Below are 14,185 nucleotides of genomic sequence, written 5' to 3'. Positions count from 1 at the left end.
CTTCAGACATTCAGTAATATCATTGTTTTGTTCATTGTTCAAACTTCAATTCAAATTATCCGAAATGACGTAAAATTCATAATTGTATCGAAGCAACTAAGTGTAGCACCTTCTAAATCTAAAGTACATCTTCTGTTTTAAAATTATTCCAACTCTTAGCTCCGAGAAGTTGGTGTAGGTGACCGTATAATGTCCGGTTGACACGTTCGAGATAACTAAACTATAATGAGCTAAGGAAAAATGTAGATAGTATGTGTCTGGATAGAAGTTTCATTCGATTAGCGCAGCAATTTCTAGGATTCCTAAAAAAACGAATGAAATTCGACAATGGATTTCGATGATTGACAAAATTATTGATCCAACTCATCGGTACATCACCTTCAACACTTCTCTCTCTATCTCTCTATCTCTCTCTCTTTCTCTTTCTCTCTTCCTCTCTTTCTCTCTCTCTCTCTCTCTTGTTTGCCTGCTCACGATAGAGCACGTCGGTGTGACATGGCCCGGTCAACAACAATTCTCCAGGATGCTCGGTCCCTGGCTGCTGCCTCCCATCCATGCAGACACCCGATCTCCGTCAGGTCTCGCTTCACCTGGTCCAGCCATCGAGTTCACTGTGCTCCCCTTCGCCTTATGCCGAACTGGGGATCGCTTCAACACTTCTATGCTCTATAATACTGTCTGAAGTCATGTGTTTTATGTAAAGAGATTGTCCAAAGTTTTTTTTCCAAAATATCAAAGAATCTAAACCATCTCACCATTCCGCTCTACGTCTGTTTCGGGAGATTGAAGAAACCTGCCACAGGCTTGGATATCGAAAGACGTAGCATTAAAAAATGGAGAATGTTTTAGAACAGGTTGCTAAGGTTGAAACTACTGCGTCATACCGATTGTTAGGAATTTGTTGTACAGAATGTCACTTCTTTTTCTAAGTAAATTTGCCATACTTTTCATTGTGTATATCTCCAGATCGGATTATCTACGCTTCTATTTATTTACTGCCAAAAATGCTGCAGCCAGTTATGATATAAAATTCTATTTTCACATCGGAATAAGCTCATCAACAGTTCTACGAACTGTGATGGAATTAATGTTTGGACATAGGTAGACATAGGACTTATCTAATGTTCGGAATTAGTTTCAAGAAAACGGTTATCAGCAGTTTAACTCTCTGGGTGCTGTGTGGCTCGGTTTGGAATCACAGCTTTGTTCACTCTCCTTTTCTGCGATTGGTCTCAGTTGTTGGACCTTTGAAGGAACAAAATATGTTCCAGTATTGGTATGGAATTAGTTTCTTTGCCGATATACCTGTTTGAGTAATTTCTGAATAGGATTTAGTATTGGGTATGACTTTTGGGACTAGAAATGTTGTTAAAATAGTTGGAAGACTTGTGTGAATGTGGATTCAATTCATGAATCAGTTATCGGTATAAACTCAAACACTGGCATTCACTCAGCGTCTGTTTCCAATCCAGAGTAGCTTGAAGTTCAGTTCGTGCAGGTCAGTAAACTCCGCATTAGCTATAGAGCTAAGTTCTTAAGCTAATCAATCAATCAAACTATGCACATTAGCGTACAAATGGAGTTCTTGCAATTCTTCAAAAACCAACATCATACTTCATTTATGTGATCTTCAAACACACACACAAAGCAATTTTGAAATAAAATGAAACGAGCAACGCAGATGTGCGTAATTGCACGATGTTTAACAGATTCAACTCACTCCTAAGAAGAATAAAAACGATATGAAACAATGTGAAGCAGATAATATCCTTTTTCATCACATGCTTAAAATCCAATGAGTGGTATACTTTATCCCACAGATAAAGGAAGATCAAATAGCTTAGTGCGCAAACTTTTCAAGAGCACTGTAAGCAGCAGTAAATGTATAACCTTCTAATTTTAGAGCCAACAATCGGATCAAATGAAATTACGTGCAATAAGGCTCAAACTGATTAAAAAACTGTTTTCAACAGGTAATATTTTCCTTTCCTAGCTCCTTATGCCCCCCCCCTCCCCTTCTTATTCCTTCTAACCTCAAACCCGAATGTGGATGCTGCCATCGTTTGCCGCTGGAAAGCTTGTTTGATTCCGAAAAACGCGTACGTCGGCCGTTTGGGCCAAGTAAATAACATTATCTTAAAAGGGAAAACTTTACACCAATCTCCATAAGCAACGATGTTTGATTTAACAATGGCTGGCATAGAAGGTGGTTAGAAGGTGGTTGGAAGAAGTTAGGGCCATGAATTTTGGTGGGGAGGGAGAGACTAACCAGCACAAATATTTGTTTTGAAAGCCGCTCAAAAAGCAGCTTTTTGGTGATGTGGTAGAGGGCAGAAAGGAGGGTGATTTTTTAAAGCATTCTGTTGCGCCGTTTCAATGCGTTTCCGGGATAAAACCACATGAGCCACCAAAGCCAACGACAGCTACGCTGAAAATGAGATCTAATTCCAGGAAATTGTAATATTTTATTTTACTTTTCATGTAGGATTTTTAGTTAATCCCTTTCATTCTAACAGGTTATTAAAGTAAGTCATTTTCACACTAAACATCATTCTAACTTTTATGGAATAAAGAAAAAAACACAAAATATTTAATTTAATTGAATAACCTTACCTAACAAAAGGCCATCAATCAACACGGATGATACATTTCGATACAGTAAGCAGTGACGCTCACGCACCCATACAGTAACCACTTCAAAGGTGTACCTGCTGTTCGTTAAAAACACTTCATCTCCAGCCGGCTACTGTTGACAGCACGGCCATGATCAGCACCGTACATGGTGCCGCCCTTTAATCTCATCATTACGCGTTGGCGTGTTTGGGTAGAAGGATCCGGAAAAATAAACATTTCCCGGATCATGGTGCCTCCCTTCGACAAAGAAGCACAAAACGAAACACCCTTTCTCCCGAAATGATGCCAAATTTTCCAACCCGACCAAAAAGTGAGCAAACTCCAAGAAACACTTCTGTCCCTTAATCCCATACCAAAGTGTGCCAGAGCAAGGTGTAACCGGTAAGATTGCTTTTTCAGTTTTTGGAGAAATCTTTTTTTCTTTTCACTCCGTACTCCAGAGCGCTCGTTCGTATGGTTGCCGTATATATGTGTGCAGGTGCTTCCAATTTATACGGTCGTGTTGAGTTGTGGTCGAATGTAGCTGTGCTTTTTTTGTGTTCTCTTCTCTTGGGAGCAAGCACCACGATGATGTTTTGTTTTGCCCGTTCCTCGTTGCACCTCCATCCCACCGTGGCTCACGATCATCAAGTTCGTCGTGTCATGGGGCGACATTGTCGTGGCGCTGTTTTGGGAAGTTGGCAGTCGCCGAGTGGCTTAATTTAATCTATTAGACAAACCTGTGGTGGTACCGCTGGAGGTTCGTACTTTCCGTGCTTCTGGCTGCTTGCCTTACGCTCCCTTGTGGTGAATAGGGATGTTGCTGTCAACGAGGCGACCACACCAACCAAGCAACCAAGGTGCTGGTGCCGACATTCGCCGAATTTTGTGCGCTGGGACCGGCTCGTCTACTCGCTTTTTTTGTTTTGTTTGGTGAATACTCTCTCATTACCTTGATACAAATTGAATTATCGTGTATTATTGAAAACGATCAGCAGCAGTGGCGGTGTAAGAAAGCTTCTGTTTGCTCGGGTGTAAGTTGGGAAGGTGTGGGTTGGGAGCGTTTGAAGCACATTTCCCGGCAGATGGGTTTTATAATTCATGACCTACTTCTACGAAGCGCATGCCGTTGCTCGTTGCAGCTTTATGGTTTTTACACCTGTGCTAGAAAAATAAAGCAAAAAATCACACTTCACAAACCCCCCTTACGAGTTTTAGCCCCAACCGATAGCGAAATGATTTCCGCTTCGCATTCATTCCTGAGGTCCCGGTGCTAAATATTTCATCCTAATAATAGTAATAAATTAGCATTTCATTTGCGATGCTCATCCGACGCAACGGGCATACCGGCCGATTTTTGCTACTGCAGAATTAATTACATTTTCACACAGCACAGGGGGAAGGGGAGCTGTGCGGTGGTGTTGGTTGAGAATGGTATTTGCCTTGATTGCAGCTGTCTAGCGTTTAAATTATTGTTTAAGTTCATGTTGTTTCACGAGATTATTTATTTTTCCTTAAATACATTGAACCCACTCATCACTATTTGTTTGAAGATTTTTTTTTGTTTTAAGAGAAAACAAATTAATCTGTAGAAACCTCGTTTTAAAGAGCCTAATTATGTGTAATTGATGATAGCCTTTGCAGTTCTTAGTACATTTGTTTTGATTCAGGGTGCCAAAGTGGAAATCATCGATTGATGATGCTGGCATTTGCAAATTTGTCGTGTACATGATTGGTACATCCCTATATGTCATTTGAATTCTTACAGTCAGCAGTATTTTTAAGTCTATATTTTTTCATTGTAACCATGTAAAACAAGACAGCGCAGGACCACAAAGCTTTTAAAAATACGTAATTTAATGTACGTAAAATTGCCATTAAAAAGTGTCTTTGAATCAACTTTTATTCAGTAACATCCGCGCAGTAACATCCAGACTTTTTTGACGTTATAAATTGCCTAATACGTATGATTGATGTGTGCTTCTACACTTTTTACAACATTTCCGTCTCAATTTCCCCTTAATACAACGTTTTAGTTTATTTAGATGTTACAGTCCATTTTCGAATTATTCTGTTAATACGTTCCGAAAACATCAGCATAACTCAAATATTAGACTTTTGAGTCCTAAATACATTTGATAAATACATATTATTGATAAAATGAAATACTTCTTTTCATTAAATTATTTTCTTAGTGCTCTAATACTCATCGTAGGAGCACAATTGTACCGAATTGCTACACGCGGGTAGGCTCCGAATTGAGAACCGCGAAACTTTGGAACATACTGTATAGTGAAATTATAATTTTCCCTGTGAAAAAAAAATTGCAATCTAATGCACAAGTAATTGTGAAGAAACAATTTTTGGTAACATTTTGTATTACTCAAGTTGGGGTTTCTTCAAACATTCACTTGCATATTCATATCTTGAGCGTTGTAGCTTAAAGGCTTCCTCGCATAACATGAAAACAAACAAAAAGTGAACATCTACTCCGCATCCTTCCGAGGTGAACCATCCCTAAGCCAAACCTTACCCCGCAGCCCACGCCAACACTCAGCCTCCTGCAACAAAACAACAAAGACGCCCGAAGCCCATTAGCAGCCCATTGCAATTACAAACCATAATGCAATCATGCAAATTACACAAGTGCACTTACGGGTCATCAGGATGCAGCAACACAAACAGAAAGAGCGGGCGAGCAAGAGGGAGAAAGAGAAGGCTAGGGAAGGCATTGTTTTCCTTGCGCTTTCTAAACAGTGCGGAATCTTCAGGTTCCGTAACCGTGCCGTGCATAAGCAAGCATTCCTTGCTTTTGTTGCCTTGCTTTTGCAGCTGTCGCCCGATGACCAGCGGCACGCTGCTGCTTCGGTATTTCGCCAGTGTGCTTTTAGCTCGAGCCCTTGCCGCCGTATGATGCTAATTGTAAATGCTAGCTCCATTGCCCAGGCGGATCCCGGAACAATGCCAAACTGCTGGAAAACTATTTTACTATTAGTGGGGAAGAGGGTAAAGGGTTCGGCTTTTTGAGAGTTTGATTGAAGATGGGCTAAAACTAACACAATGCACGAAAGGCATCCTAAAGCGTAGTGCCTCAATGAATCAGGTTTTTGATCGTATTAGCATCAGTTTTAAGGTCAGATTTTGCTTTCCTCTTTAGCTTCCAAACGATGTGACCAGCATGTTTGGAAAGCTTCAATGGTTTCGTGTTGTGCTTTAATTCCAATGTTCTGTAATAAGATAGTTCAAAGAAAAGTTTCTTCTAAGGGAAACCTTCAGGTCAGCAGCTTGCTGTTGTATACCAATAAAACAGGAATATTTAATTGCATAACTTTTGGCGTTTTAAAGTAACAAACCCAATGTTGCAAATAATTCAAAATAAACGCCTTAAAGTATGCAATTTGTCTTACAAAAGTGCAATAGAAGAGCCAAAAACCAGACATGTTACATTATTGTATTTTTGATGCAGTGTATTTTAAACAAATGGTACTTATTTAAAGTAAGTGAGAAGCAGCCGTTAGGTAAATATTGACGCTTATAAACAAATACCATACAAACACTTATAAGCTGTTATTGTGAACACCAGCGCACGTTATGGCTCGCTCAATTAAGAATACCCCTCTGACATTGAGCTGTCCTTTGACTTTCTGAAATGATGCTAACTATAATTAAACGCGCTCAGCCGTACGTTTCGTGTACAAATCGTGCTGAAGGTAAGCACAACAGCGTCAGCATCCTACACATTCCCGCACGTATGAGGACGAGCTCGCACGCCATCCATGCGCCATCCTGTCACTAGAAAGCTGTCTAGGAACTAATGTGCCTCGCTGCCTCTCACAAACCACGGTTGCTTTTAATCCAGGTGTTTGCTGTACGTAAGTGCCAGAACACGCAGAACAAACTGTACGGACTGACTTATTCAATCACATCGCCATACACACACACTCTCTCTTGTTCTCTTCCCTTTTGCGTATGAGCGCAGCCATCTCACGGGAGGAAAGAACACTTCAATCCCGAAACAGGCCCCAGGTGTATCGGAAAACACGGGACGGCTCGTCACCGCCGGCAGTGGTTTCCCCGGGGGTACGATGCTCTTGATGGTTCTCCGGTTTTGTTCCATGCCACCTGTACCTGGCTGTACGTTAGCAGCAGCACGACGACTGCCAGCAGCAGCCGCAATCAACTCACCACTGTGTGAGTGTTTCTGTGTGTGTGTGCTTGCAAAGTAGCGAATGAATTAGAACGGTAATGAAAATAACTGTACGTCTATACACAGTCAGCTTGTCTGTAAATGGTGGGCAGCAGACGTTACATCGTACGGGCAGGCTCGACCATAATCCGTCCCCCTCCGCAGCCTTTGATCTTGCGTGAGTGCATGCGTGTAACGTTCTTCGGAGGCAGCTGTCATCGGCGTCGGTACAATGTCACTCAAACGAGGCCAGAATCGTTGCCGGTGTGTTCCACCTACGCAAGGCAGCAAACAGCACGGAGTGGAAAATATGAATATTGCTTGCTGCTGCCGTTACACAAAAAAACAAACTCGTTTTACGACGAAGCCCGAAAGGAAGACATGTCAGATGAAACTGTTACCTGCATGTGCGACGGATGCGACATTTCAAATTGACTGACAAAGGCGTAATGAAAATAGCAGCGATGGAATTACTCGGTTAAGGTACATGCGAAACTTTACTGTAGATTCATAAACCGAATTGAGTGGATGCAGAGGAATGTCGCGATGTGAAAGTATCGAGCAATTCTGACTCCATAAAGCTTGAATAATGTTTTTTTTAAATGAGGTAAAATTGCTCGAAAAGAGTCGTTAACTTTAAACTAAACATCGTGCAATCGATAGAGTGCGGCGCCTAGAGCTATGCAATATTTTTCTTTTTACAGACAATATATTTAATATATTTCTAAAAATATATTTTTCAAGTTGACTTTTTTTATTTTGGGCCTTATTTTCTCTCAGATTTAACAAGAAAATTAATATCTTTTTTTGCCTTATATTAGGCCCGCAATTAAAACTCACCTTCATAATCATTTGCATACATTTAGGCGGTATCCATTGTTAACAACTCAGGTGACATTTTCAAGCTCAAAAATCGGACTTTCGGTCTAATTCCATTTAAGTGGAACCTTGAACATGCCTTATAGTGCTTCATGTTAAGGGAATTTGAGAAAAAATCCTTTTAAAATCGTTTCGACTCAGATAATAACACACCCATACACAAGTTCTAGTGTTTCGAGCACTAATCATCCAGAAATTGAATAAAAATGTAGAACAAATGTCACATAGCTGGCTCTTTTATTAAACAATTTTACACAGGTGTCGTTAAAGTAAATATTTATCAAGTTCTGTTCATAGTCTTACTTTTAGCTAAACTATAACAACCTAAATTGGTTCTGGCCTCTTATTTGATAACTTTTCCTGGCCATTTGATTCAATGCTACACTTCATCAGTTAGTGTTTGAAATAGTGTGTCCGGAGCATGGAGCATAAACTCGTGACGGGCATGTGCTTAGGTAAGCTTGAAATCTGAAACAAAACTCTGACTCTATCGTCAAAAAGACGCTTATGTAATTTTCATAATTCACAAATGCTATTAGTTATGTGCTAAGTCTTCTTTTCCTATAAACGCCTTCACAATCTTTACGCTTATCTTTCGTATTAATTTGTGTATTTAAAACGTTTTACCTCCCTCTCCCCTTCACCGTTTGCTTAAGCAAAACACACAAAAAGTGAGATGAGTCCGCAACTAGCGAAACCGCCGTCGGTTGGGGTGGTAAGTTTCAAATTAAATTACGCCAAACTTCCACGCCACCCAATCTTGAAGGATTTACCACCGTTGGAAGGATGCAACGGTTCACACCAGTGCTCTTTTGCCAGCCACGCTGCTTGTAGTGCGGGCTGCACTTGAGCGTTGATTAAATATCGAGCTCATAGTTTGAATTTTAATCAAGCGCTGCAAGATAACCGTAAAACTTCACCGACCGCGCGTGAAGGATCCGTCAATACATAGTCGCGCTTCGTTTTGGTCTGCCGCCTACCCTTTACTGTGTGATCCACCCGAATGGTGGCGTGTTCGGCGTTTCTGAGTGCAAGTAATTCTTCCCGGTACGGTGTGCACTTTCTTTGCTGGCTGCTATTACGCTGAACCAGATACTTTTCTCTTCCAGGCTGCTGCACGGACGGACGAGCAGCGTGGATGAAAACCACTCCACGGATAAACACGAACCCTATTGCTACCTTCGTTTCATTGTATGGAAAGGTCGGTACGCTGTTGTTACTGAACATCCAAGACAAACAAAACCGATCGATCGTAAGCAGATTATTGGACTGGGTGAGCAAACTGGGTTGAAAATAGTTTTTCCTTTTCCTGGCCCACTTACCGGTGCAACCGTTGCATCTCCTGTTGCAACATGTTCACTGTGAACCAAGTGACAAGTGAAATGATTACACTTCGGTATAATCCTTGCACAATGGATAGAAGGCGGGACAAAACTATCGGAATTAAAATTTGAAATTAAAAACGTGCATTCTTATTACATTTATCATTTAAAGTACTGTAGATATTTTGAATCAGGATGCACATATGAAAAGGACATTTGATACATTTTGTTTAAGAATTAATTCTACAAAAATAAAAAAAATATTTATATTTTTATACTACGATCTACTGGGCGGCTCCATTGTTGAAATAACTAGCAAATAACCAGCAAATTAAAACCTAATCAAATAATCGTACACGAAGTCTAGATGGGATCCCATATTACTCAGAATTACTAATAATCATTATTTGTTCAATAATCTACACTAACAAACTTAGTACAACAATTCACAAGAAAACCCTATAACATGTAAGTATATAAGAACGAAGATTTTGTTACAGCATTTATTCGAAAATGCCCATTGTGAGTTGGTAAAATTGTAACAAAAAAAGAACATTTTCTTCTTACAACAGATAATGTTCTTCTTCCAAACGCCACATCAACCGCTACACTAAACGAACCGATTGACAGTACCACGTTATTCTCATCCTTCAATGGAAATTAAGTGTACAAGAAACCACTCCATCTCCCTCTCGGAACGCTCGCACAGTGTTGCTCCTTTCCATTTCCAGCCAAACAAATAGCGCCAGTCAATTTGGAGGACTCTGCCATTCCCCAAAACCCCGATAGCCACCCTAGAGCAGATTCATAAATTATTCCCGACCCGATTCTACCACCGGACGGGACTTCGGACCGGTAGCGGATGCGATCGTAAACGTTTGTTCTGGGTACGGTAGACGCGGTACCACAGGAAAGCGAAACACCCGAGCTAAGGGTAGATAATTGTACACGTAACATCACGCCAAACGGGGTTTTCACGGGGGCAGGACGCCGCGCCGACCGGTAAGACACACACGGTACTTTATATTAATTGTCTCGGTAATCTTCACCGATCTGTGCTGAAACTGTTTACGAGCAGTTGCAAACGGAGGTGATGTGCGGGTGCCGAAAATTATTCACCTCCCGCCAGCCGGAGGATAGTCAGATCCGGTCGTAGATCGTTAAAACGCTAATTGCGCTATCAGCTGTACTATTGTGAGCGGGGATTTCATTAGGGATGCTCCAGCCGTAGCGATAATTACGATAAGAAGCATAATTTAGCGTTTTATGATAAATCTTGAGGGGGGTAGAGATCACTTTGCTACAGGACGTTGCTATTGGGTGGGCGTCGTAAACAAAAGCGAACAGTTTGATTAGGCAGGGGCTAGGTTTGCGAAAATGCGAATATTCATAATTTGCTATCAATGTATCGTAGGAATTGATTTGCAAGATCATTAAAAGTAGGAAAATTACATATAACTCGCATAACTAATATCATTTTGCTCATATGCTCCAGTAAAAAAAAACTTTTTCTTTTTTGTTCATAGCCTCAAAGGAGTGTTCTTAACACACCCCTAAGTCTTTGAGATACCTTTTCATGATATGAGTATGTTAATATTCAGTCTTCGAAGATTAATTTAGTTTTGAAGGTTGGTCCCTTGATACAATCGTTAAACCGTACGTCTTAAAAACTTGTCCACCATGGTTCAAAATCTCGAGTGAACTGAACCCACTGTTGGAACCGTTGGGTTGAACCTATTGGCATGCGTAAACCAATTACCTGAATCTGACTCTGATTCATTCGAGACTAAATGAATTAGACCCAGACCAAGTATATCAAGTAAAATTTCTAATTTAAAGCGTGATGTCTCTAGTGATTTGAAACATAGAACAGTCACATATGCATTTATATGACAAGAAAAAAATCACTTTGCTTGGAGATGGTTTGTTATGCCTGCAGTAAAATATGTGAAAGAATTTAAACGATTTGGTAATGAGTAACTTTTAAATAATCATAGGTTTTTATCAATAGTTACAAGGGAACGCTCATTTTAGGTAAAGTATGGGTAAACATTACTTTGAGAAAATTGATGATAATGATGATGATGAACACTTGAAAATCTGTAAAATACTATTATTTTGTTAAAAATTGTCTCCATAAAACTTGTTAAAAATGAAGCTGTGTATTCTTGCAATTATTGTAATTATATGGAAACAAAACATTATATTGAAAAGCGACCGATAAAGGACGCACTAATGTCAACAGGCTATTTATGGTCTGTTTGTAGATGAATAATTTCAAAAATATTGCTTCACTTTGTATAAAGTAATCGTCATAGTTCATTTCATGTCATTTTCCAACTAGAATTCATACACTCTTTATATTCCCGTCTAAAGCTTATAGGATCATCACATTTCATTTAATCATCGCAGCAAAAACGCACCGCATTAAAACGTGTCCACTCAGGAAAGACGACTGGCTCATCAAAACCTAATGATTAATAAACTATCTTTATTGATTTCCTATTTTCGCTCCCGGCAAACAACGCTCTCTACACGTACACGCATCCTGCCAAGAGGGAAACAAAAGTCCATCATTTTGATGACTCGACTCGAATCTCTGCTCTCCCTGCTAGCGAATAATCCCTGTTCCCGGGGCCAAATTTATGGGCCAATCAATGCTGGTGCAATATGATTTTCTACGATATCACACTTCCCACCAGCAGACAGATGGTTTGAAATGTTGTTCCCCAGTCCACTTTCCTTGTATTCCCTTCCTTACTACTTCCCTTGCAATATACATTTCATCGCAGCGGAAAACGTTATTTATTTTCCGCTTATGATTCAGCACCCCTTCGGCAGCCCGTTTTAATATCGTGACACGAACACTTTCACCAATCATCGGCACTCGCGTATGCGCGCCTTGATGTCGGCAGCGGCATCACCGCCAGAAGGAGGACAGCACGGCAAAGCGCAATCAAAAATGTAGCCATAATAAATCGCCTGTTTTTTCTGCACACGCCACATGCCGGCGGTCGCAGTAAATCGTTATCACTAGTGGTAGCGTATCGGGCTTATCAGAACACATTCTTTTGCAACGGCTTCGTAGAAAACACACGGAGCGATGAAGGTGAAGAGGTATTTATTACACACTTTGAGCTGAAGGATAAGGAACGACTTTAACGAATTTAAGTTAGCATCCTCATGGTGAGCTTGGGAGGTACTGATGATATCATCATCTTGCGGGAGTGCTATTCCAAAAAAGAAGCAACATTCATTTCGCCAATAATCTACCACGCTCTCTGTTGTTCATTTTCATTCCTCTCAGCCTCTCTCTCTCTTCCATTCACGATCGTAAAGCTCTTGGTGCTTGCTGGCGAATGGTACGCAAGCTACCACTACAAGCTTCCCACGGCCTGCTAAAGCAGCTGGTAGCTGGCGCAAGAGTTACAGCATTAATTAGCGCCCTTAGTCTAAACAGTTGTTGCAGCGGGAGAAGATTTCGTGGGCAGTACGGGAGCTGCACTTGGTTGGGAAAATAGGTAAAGTTTCACGCCAGCAGAAGGATGTTGGTTTCCCGGTCATTAACCAAGCGTTTGTTGTGTGCGGGATAATTCGCAAAGTTTTGTAATATCTTACACACAAAAAAGACAAACGCTGTCCTTAGCTTCCATCCGGGGCAGCGACCACTCTTTGCTTAGCCCTTTAATGGTTAGTAATTTGTACTAGAATGCGATGGACTTAATTTTTTAAATTTCCTGCATAGGAATTTACAAAAAAGGCTACTTTCGGCATGTTTTTCTTCTATTCTTTAATAAAGAATCGCTCAAGAAGAAAGTATTTTGAGCCATTGAGAAACGTCTTGAAAGTATAAATTACATTTCTAGTTAGAATTAAGCGTGTTCTGTTTGCTTTTCTTTCCACGTTCATTTGTGTACCTCTTGCATAAATTTAGGCGCTCCCATATACTATACCATACCTAAAAGCTAAAAACATATAATTTTCAATGCGTACTGCTCGTTAAAAACGCTCAGATGCTGCTTTAAGTAATCCACAGAATTCCCTCTACCACAAAGCCACTTCGAAAAGAATGGACATGAAATATTTATACCCAATGGATCATTTCGTCACAAACAGCTTCTTCTGCACAAACAACAAAAGCTGCTGCGGTCTCGCTGCGGAGATATTTCTCATCAAAATCAAGCCCGAGCCAAATGAAGCAATCCTCGGTGGAATTTCTCTCTGCGAACAAATCTCGACAAATATGCTGCTGAATGAAAGGGATGAGTAGCCCCCCCCCCCCCCCCTCCCACTACCCTCTCGATCGACCAGGGACGAAGATAATCAACAAAACCCCCCATTCATATCCGTACAATCTCAGTCACGGTTCGTGTACATGAGTTATGATTCCGAATGGATACATTAGCCGATTCGGTGTGCTTTACTATGGACTAGAATTCTCCAATTAGTGGGAAGCTAGTCGATGAGTAATGAATGTCATAATTAATACCCGATGGAGCATTATTGGAACTAAGCGATGGTTATTAGTTCCGGCATACCATTCACCAGGACGCGTTGGTTGAATATTTCGGTGCAAAAATTGCATAGTGCGTTTCAGAGCTAATTAATGATTGATTTAGGATATAAATTTTACTAAATTATTTGACAATAAGCTATACGTCGAAGCATTTTAAAAATGATAATGGAAATTTGAATCTGCTAACATTATGTGAACGTTCCTTTTCCTATTGCTTACAATTCAAATTATTATACAATTTTGTCTTTTTTAAACCTTATGATTAAAATTTTAGCCTTTAGTTAGCGCTTACCTTCTAGTTTTTTCTTTCTAGACACGTTTTCACCAGCTGTCGGTTGCTATTCCTGAAAAAAAATGCAACATAAATGATGGGAGGTATTAATAATGGTGGCGCAGCAATAACCGATAGCGCTGAATCAAGGTGTCGGAAACCCGATATCAGCAATAAAATATGATAGCCAAAGTCATTTACAGCCATTAGCGGTGGCTACCACTACTGCATCGACCAAGCCAGCCCCCAAGCCCCCGGGTTTTTGGCGTGAAGCGACCCGTCTGTACCCATTTGTGTGCTACCATTCGTCTTGTGTGCCACCACAAATCGATGGTTGGTTGTGTGAACGATGTGAACGAGAGAGAGAGAGAGAGAGAGGAGCAAAAACTGTACTACAA

At 40.5% G+C, this 14,185-nt stretch overlaps 1 protein-coding gene across 3 annotated transcripts in view; it reads right to left on the bottom strand.

Annotated features, from left to right (window-relative positions):
- The window catches only part of LOC120954991 (ras-related protein Rap1), an 80,946-nt gene that overhangs the window by 30,625 nt on the left and 36,136 nt on the right, over window positions 1-14,185 (bottom strand). For all 3 annotated transcript variants that reach the window (XM_040375399.2, XM_040375400.2, XM_040375401.2), the window contains exon 3: window positions 13,809-13,860. The gene's annotated coding sequence lies outside the window, so the exon portion shown is untranslated. The remainder of the gene's footprint in view (window positions 1-13,808; window positions 13,861-14,185) is intronic.

The sequence above is a fragment of the Anopheles coluzzii genome, chromosome 3, assembly GCF_943734685.1.
Source record: "Anopheles coluzzii chromosome 3, AcolN3, whole genome shotgun sequence".
Classification (NCBI taxonomy): domain Eukaryota; kingdom Metazoa; phylum Arthropoda; class Insecta; order Diptera; family Culicidae; genus Anopheles; species Anopheles coluzzii.
Note: the sequence above shows the minus strand (reverse complement) of the source record. Positions and strands in the feature narration are given on the sequence as shown.